Raw genomic sequence first — 7645 nt, 5'->3', positions numbered from 1 at the left:
GTGCTTATTTTTCCCCAGCACCCATGGTGTGTGTGTGTGCAGGTGTGAGACACAGTGAGAGACACAAGGTGCACGAATCTTTATTCAATTTCCACCACCAGGAAGATAGGAGAACACCCGAGTGGCCAGTGACAAGCAGTGCCCTTCACATCAAAGGGCAATGCTGTGTGATCAAAACAGTGAAGGGGAGGGCAGGGATTAAATCAAAATAGAGTTGGAGGGGGAAATGATGCACTCCACTCCCTGCGGCGCCCACCTCTCCCTGAACAACTCCAGGGTGTCGGTGGACACTGTGTGCTCCCTCTCCAGGGACACCCAGGCTCGAATGTAGCCATGGAATCGGCCCTAACGACCCCCTCCACGGCCCGCTGCCTGGACCTGTTTATGGCCAGTTTGGCCAGGCCCAGGAGCAGACCCACGAGGAGGTCTTCGGACCTGCCCTCCCTCCTTCGTACCAGGTGCCCGAAGATCAGGAGCGTGGGACTGAAGCGTAACCAAAAACAGAGGAGAAGGTTCTCTAGAAAACTAAAAAGGGAGTGCAAATGCCCACACCCAATATACACGTGGTCCACGGACTCCACAGCACCACAGAACAAGCAGTTGGGCTGGGTGTCCGTGAACCACCGCAATCTGCAGTTGCAGGGTTCTGCTGCATTCAGCACCCTCCACCCCAGATCCCCGAGAGAAAGGGGGAGGACTCCCTCGTAGAGAGCCCTCCACTGTGCAAATGGGCATGCCAAGGCGTGTCCGGGCGGTGGATGAGGGAGAAGAGGTGGACGGTGTGCAGCAGCAGTCTGTACAGGGCCCGCTGTGATACATCCCTAAAAGGAACAAAAATAAAATTCTGGAGGCGGCTCAGGTTGTGGGGCACAGGCTCCCGCGGGAAGTACGGGACCTTGGGCCAATGTGAAATTCCGTCCGGGCTGGGGTGAGCGCGGACGGCATCCCACTGCACACCTGAACGTCCTCCAACTAGTGCACTATGTCGGGTCCGAGCACCGCCGTTTTAAGGTGTGGAGTGGCAGTGGCCACGATCCGGACGTCTACCACTGCCCTGGTCAGATTTTTATTGAATTCAAATCTGCCATCAAATCTGTTACCATCTGATATTTTTTAAAAAACCATGAAAAGACTCCTGCCCCCAAAATTACATCATTTCGCCATGGTACCTTGTTCATTACCTCCCTTTTTTGGTTTCACTTATTTCTTCAATGACCAATTCCCTTATTTAGGCGCGCTGATTTCCAATAAACAGTCTCAGTGATCCTAACGTACATTGTCCCTTGATTTGCTAGTGCTCCTGGATTTGGTCTCAGTACAAGTGACCCCCGGAGATGTGAAGGCAGAAGTGGGTACTGCAGACGCTGGAGATTAGAGAGATGCTGGAAAAGCACAGCAGGTCAGGCAGCATCCGAGGAGCAGGAAAAATCGATACTTCGGGTAAACGTCTTTCACCTGATGAAGGGCTTTTGCCCGGAATGTTGATCTTTCCTGCTCCTCAGATGCTGCCTGACCTGCTGTGCTTTTCCAGCATCACTCTAACCTTGACACTGGAGTTGTATAGCTCATGCCTGGGATTGAGCTCAGTGAAGGTAAGGAACCTCGCTATCATCATCTCCCCATTTAAAGCTCAACCATTTTTCAATTATTTTTCTTCACTTTTTTCCTGTCACACCATTTGCCTTTCTTTAATTTTTGGGGAGCTGAGTCTCTCTCTATGGTTCCCTGTGCGATCTATTAACAGTCACACACATGTCTTCATTCCATTCATTTGCAGAACTAAGGTGCATGACTGGCTTCTCTGAGAGAGCATGACAGTGGTTGAAGAACTGACTAAAAGTCTGCAAATGGTCAGAATATTACAACAGATTATCTGATCAATCATTCATGGGATGTGGGCATCATTGGCTGATTAGTGCCCATTCTCAGTTGCCCTTGAGAAGGTGATGATGAGCTGCCCTCTTGCACTGCTGCAGTCCAGGTGGTGTAGGAACACCTACAATGCTCTGGGGAGGGAGCTCCAGGATTTGGATCTAGCGACACTGAAGGAACGGTGATATCTATCCAAGTGAGGATGCTATGTGTGTTTTAATAGGAACTCGCAGGAGGTGGTGTTCCCATGCATCAGCTGCCCTTGTCCTTGTGGATGGTGGTGATTGAGAGTTTGGGAGATGCTGTCTAAATACGCTGTAGTGGGAGGAGCATCAACAGGGAACACTTCAGCCTGTGTTTGCAGAAGCAGTGGGGATGCATGGAGAAGCCAAACTGAAATAAAAAGAAAATGAGTCATAGAATTATACAGCATAGAATCAGACCATTTCTGGGAGTACCAGTGAAGACAGAAATAGAGTAAACATTTCAGGTCAATAGCTTGTGCATGTAGCTCTGGTCAGTATCATACAAAAGAATGCAAAGGCATTGGAGAGACCGTATAGAAGATCCATAGGCATTACATCAGGAATATATATCAGGCCAGGATTAACAGATTGAGTCTCTTGAACAAACAAAGCTGAGGGACGACATTAGAAGTGGTTTAATTTTTTAAAAATTCATTTGTGGGACATGGGCTTAGCTGGCTGGGCCAGTGTTTACCTTGTCCCTCGTTGCCCTTGAGAAGGTGGGAGTGAGCTGCCACCTTGAACTACTGCAGTCCAGAATTTTGACCTAGTGACAGTGAAGTAATGGCAATATATTTTCTAGTCAGGATGGTAAGCAGCTTGGAGGAGAACTTGAAGATGCTGATGCTCCCATGTATTTGCTGCCCTTGTCCTTCTAGATAGACATGGACATGGATTTGGAAGGCAGTATCAAAATCTTTGGTGAATTTTTGCAGTGTATCTTGTAGATAGTAGCAGCGTTGCGTATGGAGCATCAATGGTGGAGGAAGCGCCAATCAACAGGCAGCTTTGTCCTGGATGGTGTCAAGCTTCTTGAGTTTTGTTGGACGGGCAGTCATTCAGGCAAGTGGGGAGTATTCCATCACACACCTGCCACGTGCTTTGTAGATGGTGGACAGGCTTCGTGAATTCAGGAGGTGAGTTACTCACTGCAGTGTTCCCTAGTTTCTAACCTGCTCTTGTAGCACTGTGTTTATGTGGAGAGTCCAGTTGAGTTTCTGGTCAATGATAACCAAAGGATCCTAATTGTCAGGGATTCAGTGATGGCAATGTCATTGAATGTCAAGGGACAGTAGTTTGATTGTCTCTTATTGGTGATGGCCATTGCCTGACAGTTGTGTGATGCTATTGTTACTTGCCACTTATCAGCCCAAGTCTGGATATTATCCAGATCTTGTTACATTTGAACATGGACTGCTTCAGTATCTAAGCAATCACGAATGGTGCTGAACATTGTACAATCATTTCTGATATTATGATGGATAGAAAGTCTTTGATGAAGCAGCTGAAGATGTTTGGGCCAAGGACACTACTTTAGGAACTTGTAAGAGATGTCCTGGAGCTAGGATGACTGACTTTCAACAACCATAACCATCTTCCAATGTGTCAGGCATAATCAGCAGAGTTGGGTTACAAAAGTTTAAGTAATTACGCAGAGCTTTGACAGAGTGGATACAGAGAATGTGTTTGACTATTGGGAAGGAGTCTAACTGGATGCTATCAGTATAAGATAATCAAGAAATCCAATAGGAAATTCAAAGAAACTTCTTCAACCAACGTGTGGTGAGAACGTGGAGCTCACTACCCCAGGGAGTGAAGAAGTGAACATTTCAGATGTACTTGAGGTTAGATTTGTTCAATGGAGATTCACCTAAGGAACGGGTGGCACAGTGGTTAGCACTGCTGCCTCAGAGACCCGGGTTCAATTCCCGCCTCAGGCTACTGTCTGTGTGGAGTTTGCGCGTTCTCCCCGTGGGTTTCCTCTGGGTGCTCCGGTTTCCTCCCACAGTCCAAAGATGTACAGGTTAGGTGAATTGGCCATGCTAAATAGCCTGTAGTGTTAGGTGTAGGGGAATGGGTCTGGGTGGGTTGTTCTTCGGAGGGTCGGTGTGGACTTGTTGGGCTGAAGGGCCTGTTTCCATACTGTAAGTAATCTAATCTAAAAAAAAGTTGGGAAGAGGCTTCAGTGTTTCACAAATACCAGCATGGATTGTTTGGGTTGAACGGCCTCTCTGTGCTGTATTTCTTCTGTAAGAAATTTCAGTGAAAAACATTTCCAAAAGCCTTCCAACCTCTCCCTATAACTCAAACCCTCCAGTCTCAGCCGCATCTTGGTAAATCTTTTCTGAACCCTCTCAAGCTTAGAACGGGACACAGTACTCCAGAACAGGCCTCACTGAAATCTTGTACAACTTCAGCATGATGTCCCAACTTCTATTCTCAAAGGTCCAAGCAATGAAGACAAGTGTTCCTCTCTTCACAGATGCTGCCATTATTTTCAGTTTTTGTTCATCTTATGGCACTTGCTTTATGGACGAGGGGGCAAGTCTGCAATAAAAGTGACAGGGCATCATTGTCTTTATTTTTAACCCAAACCCAACATATTGCCCCAATATGATGACAGAGCTGTACACGGGCCTTAACAATGGAGGAGACTCAATTAATGTGATTCAACATAAAATCTAACCCCATTAAAATAATCTTGCAATTTGAAATGAAACATTAGTGAATCTCTTATGTGGTTTAATGTTGAGAATTGAAGTTAATGCTTTAGAAGGTTGGGCCTAATCAAATTTGTTTGAATGCAACACCAAAGAGGAGCAGGAGTTAAATAGGAATAGAATGTCGTCAGGAACAGAATAGGTCACTATTTCAGCAAAACCTCATCAGAAAAACAAACTCCAAAGATAACAACTTGTGCTAGTTCAGAATATTGAATTCCTGGTTATGATCACTGTTTGTAATCACTCCCCATCCAATGGTACCTCCAATGTAGGCCACACAAACGCTAGCTATAAGTGGCTTTGGGATATTCTACAAATCGATCGACATATGAAAAACAAGGGAACAAGGATAGTGCACGAAGGTTTTACTGATTTAGCAGTAAGGGCTTGAAACGCTGAATGGTCTAGCCCAGCTCCTAGTCCTTACTCAAGGTTAGTGGTGGAGTGTGAGGTGTTACTGTGATCTACAATGTGCTACCTGAGATGGCAGTGCACAAAGTTCAATGGCAACTTTCAATAGCCATTTGGAAAGAGCGTTTCTAAAAGAGAAAATCACAATGCTGAGAGATCAGGAAGGGTCTGTGGAACTCACTTTACAGCTGTTTCAAAAAGCCAGCAGTGTCATGATGGGCCGAACATTTTCCTAATGTGCTGGAGGATGCTATGAATAAGTGAGGGATTAGTTTAAATGGAAATTGTAATATATGAGATAGGAAAAAAAAGGGTTGTGTGTTGCATCCTATAAACTGTTAACATGCCATAGCGAAGTAACATGAATTGGCTGTGGGCATACTTTAGCACTATTGCTTTTTACTGATTACTGCTTGACCTCAGGCATTTCTGGTATGTGATCAATGCAGCCAGTTTAATAGACTGTAGCCGAGAATCACGTTCACTCAACTGTGAATAAGCCTGGTCTTTGTCCTTCCTTTAATGCGGGACATTAATCTTATCAAAATGAATATGCGGATCACATTTGCTCTAGCATTTTCATCTAGATTTATTGAATTTGTTGTGGTGGTGTTTGAACTCAAACATCAACCCAGGCTTGGGTTACTACGCCCATTAGATTGTCACTATTTCCTGATGATCTCGGTGTTTGGGGTTTAATGTTAGAAAGCTAAAGATGTTTTAAAAGAAGGCGTATATTCCTTTAAAAATGTAATGCATTGAGGGGATATTGAAAAAGACGTGGATTAGATCTGCCTAAAAACATATACACATACCTGAAACAGGAAGTCACATTTACAATGCAAATAATTGTTTCAATTTCTACTAATGTTCATTTAGACTAGTTCACTGCATCAAGAGAGGTCAGGTGGGGTCACTTCATGCTGAGTCTAACAGGCATTGGATCAGCTGGGAGCAACCATTCAGCCATCCCTTCAGGAGACAGTGGCTGGAGGGCAGCGTTACTGCGTGCAATCTAGTTGGCACAATTCTGTGGGTTTCCCAAGTAAATTGATCTTTCAATGTGAAGTGTCCATTCCAGAGTTAACTTGATGTGCAAAAGTGAAGTGTTTGGCAAGAGAGGTAGCTGTGATGCCTGCCCTCCATCTGACTGCACAGATACCTGAGCAGCCACTTGGGGGTGCAGAGCTGTCCGTCTGGCAACCGTCCAAAATGTGTACGTCTGGGAGGGTGGGGTGGCTGAGAACATCACAGCAGAGTCCAAGCTAGCGACAGATTACACCCCCCCCCCCCTCCACACCACACACACACAGAGCAGTCTCCAGCACTGCTCAGGCTGTAATATTCCTTCAGCCAAGATGGTGATGGACAAACTGGCAAAGACCAGATAACTTGGCAAACACACTCAGTTCAAACCTTGCATGCTTGAATGACAGACCAATGCCACTCATTCAGCCACTCTCAAGAATACAGGTAAAAGAGCCCAGAGTGCAAGAATATAAGGACAGCACACCAGTTTTCTGTCCACATTTGGCTTTATTATTACAGTGGCTCTGGAACAGACACACTTCATAGAAATATCTGTTTAAGGAGCTTTTCAAGCTCAGTACAAGACAAGACTATAAAAAGGCAGCAGCATTTTTACTAAAAAATAAGCATTTGTATTATGTATCTCTTTTCATATACAAATTAAACAGTAAACTGTATTTCAGTTACAAATCATCTATACTGATATGAAACCTTTTCAATATAGAAAAAAAATTCAAGCTCTTTATTATATACAGCCAATTTAAGCCACTCTGTGACATCCATTGCTTCTCAGCAGTGAGGTGTTCTTCAGCTCCCCACTCTGGAGGGAATTTAATCAATACATGAGCTGTTCACAGCCCTGACTAACATCATAAACTAGAGATTGCAAACACAGAAACCGGGCAGCTGAGTGGCTCCTGCAGCCCTCTCGCCAGTTGTTTCTGCATTAATTCCCTTTAACTGGGTTGGGTTGGCACTATTCACTCCCTTTGTCAATAAGGCTTTATACAGGTGTGTTGTTGGATAAGAATACTGGGTAACAGAGCAGTTGGGTGGAAGCACCATTGTCCATTTTAGTCCAGATGTGAGCAGTTTGTATGTTATCTGGACCAAGTAGGAATCCTGGTGATAGAACAGGAATACAGGAGTTGGTTGAAGCAGTGCTGAGAGTTCTTTCTGGTTGCTTATGAGGTTAAAGGTAAAATGGATGGAAGTCTGGGGGCCCCTGAAATGGCTTAAGTGAAATGATCATGTCACTAAATCCCCTGCCCCCCAATGTCACAGTCAATATGTATCGAGTGCAGAAAATGTCCAAATCTTAAAAATGTCAAACCCTGTGCCCAAAGGGTTAATATTTTAAGGCAGTGACCTAAAATAAAAGCTCAGATGACATTGTAAAACATAAGACTGAATCTCAAATGGCTGATTTATAATTTCTGAACAGTTTGACTTTTATAAACATCCCGTGACTGTCAGAAGGATGTAGATGTTTTGAGAGAGATGTATTTGGGCAATTCTGACAGGGCTGAGCAGAGCCCAGCCATAACTGAAGAGTCTTAAAAGGTAACAGTGGATCGGTGGCAA

The sequence above is a fragment of the Hemiscyllium ocellatum genome, chromosome 24 (genome assembly GCF_020745735.1).
Source record: "Hemiscyllium ocellatum isolate sHemOce1 chromosome 24, sHemOce1.pat.X.cur, whole genome shotgun sequence".
Lineage (NCBI taxonomy): Eukaryota > Metazoa > Chordata > Chondrichthyes > Orectolobiformes > Hemiscylliidae > Hemiscyllium > Hemiscyllium ocellatum.
Note: the sequence above shows the minus strand (reverse complement) of the source record.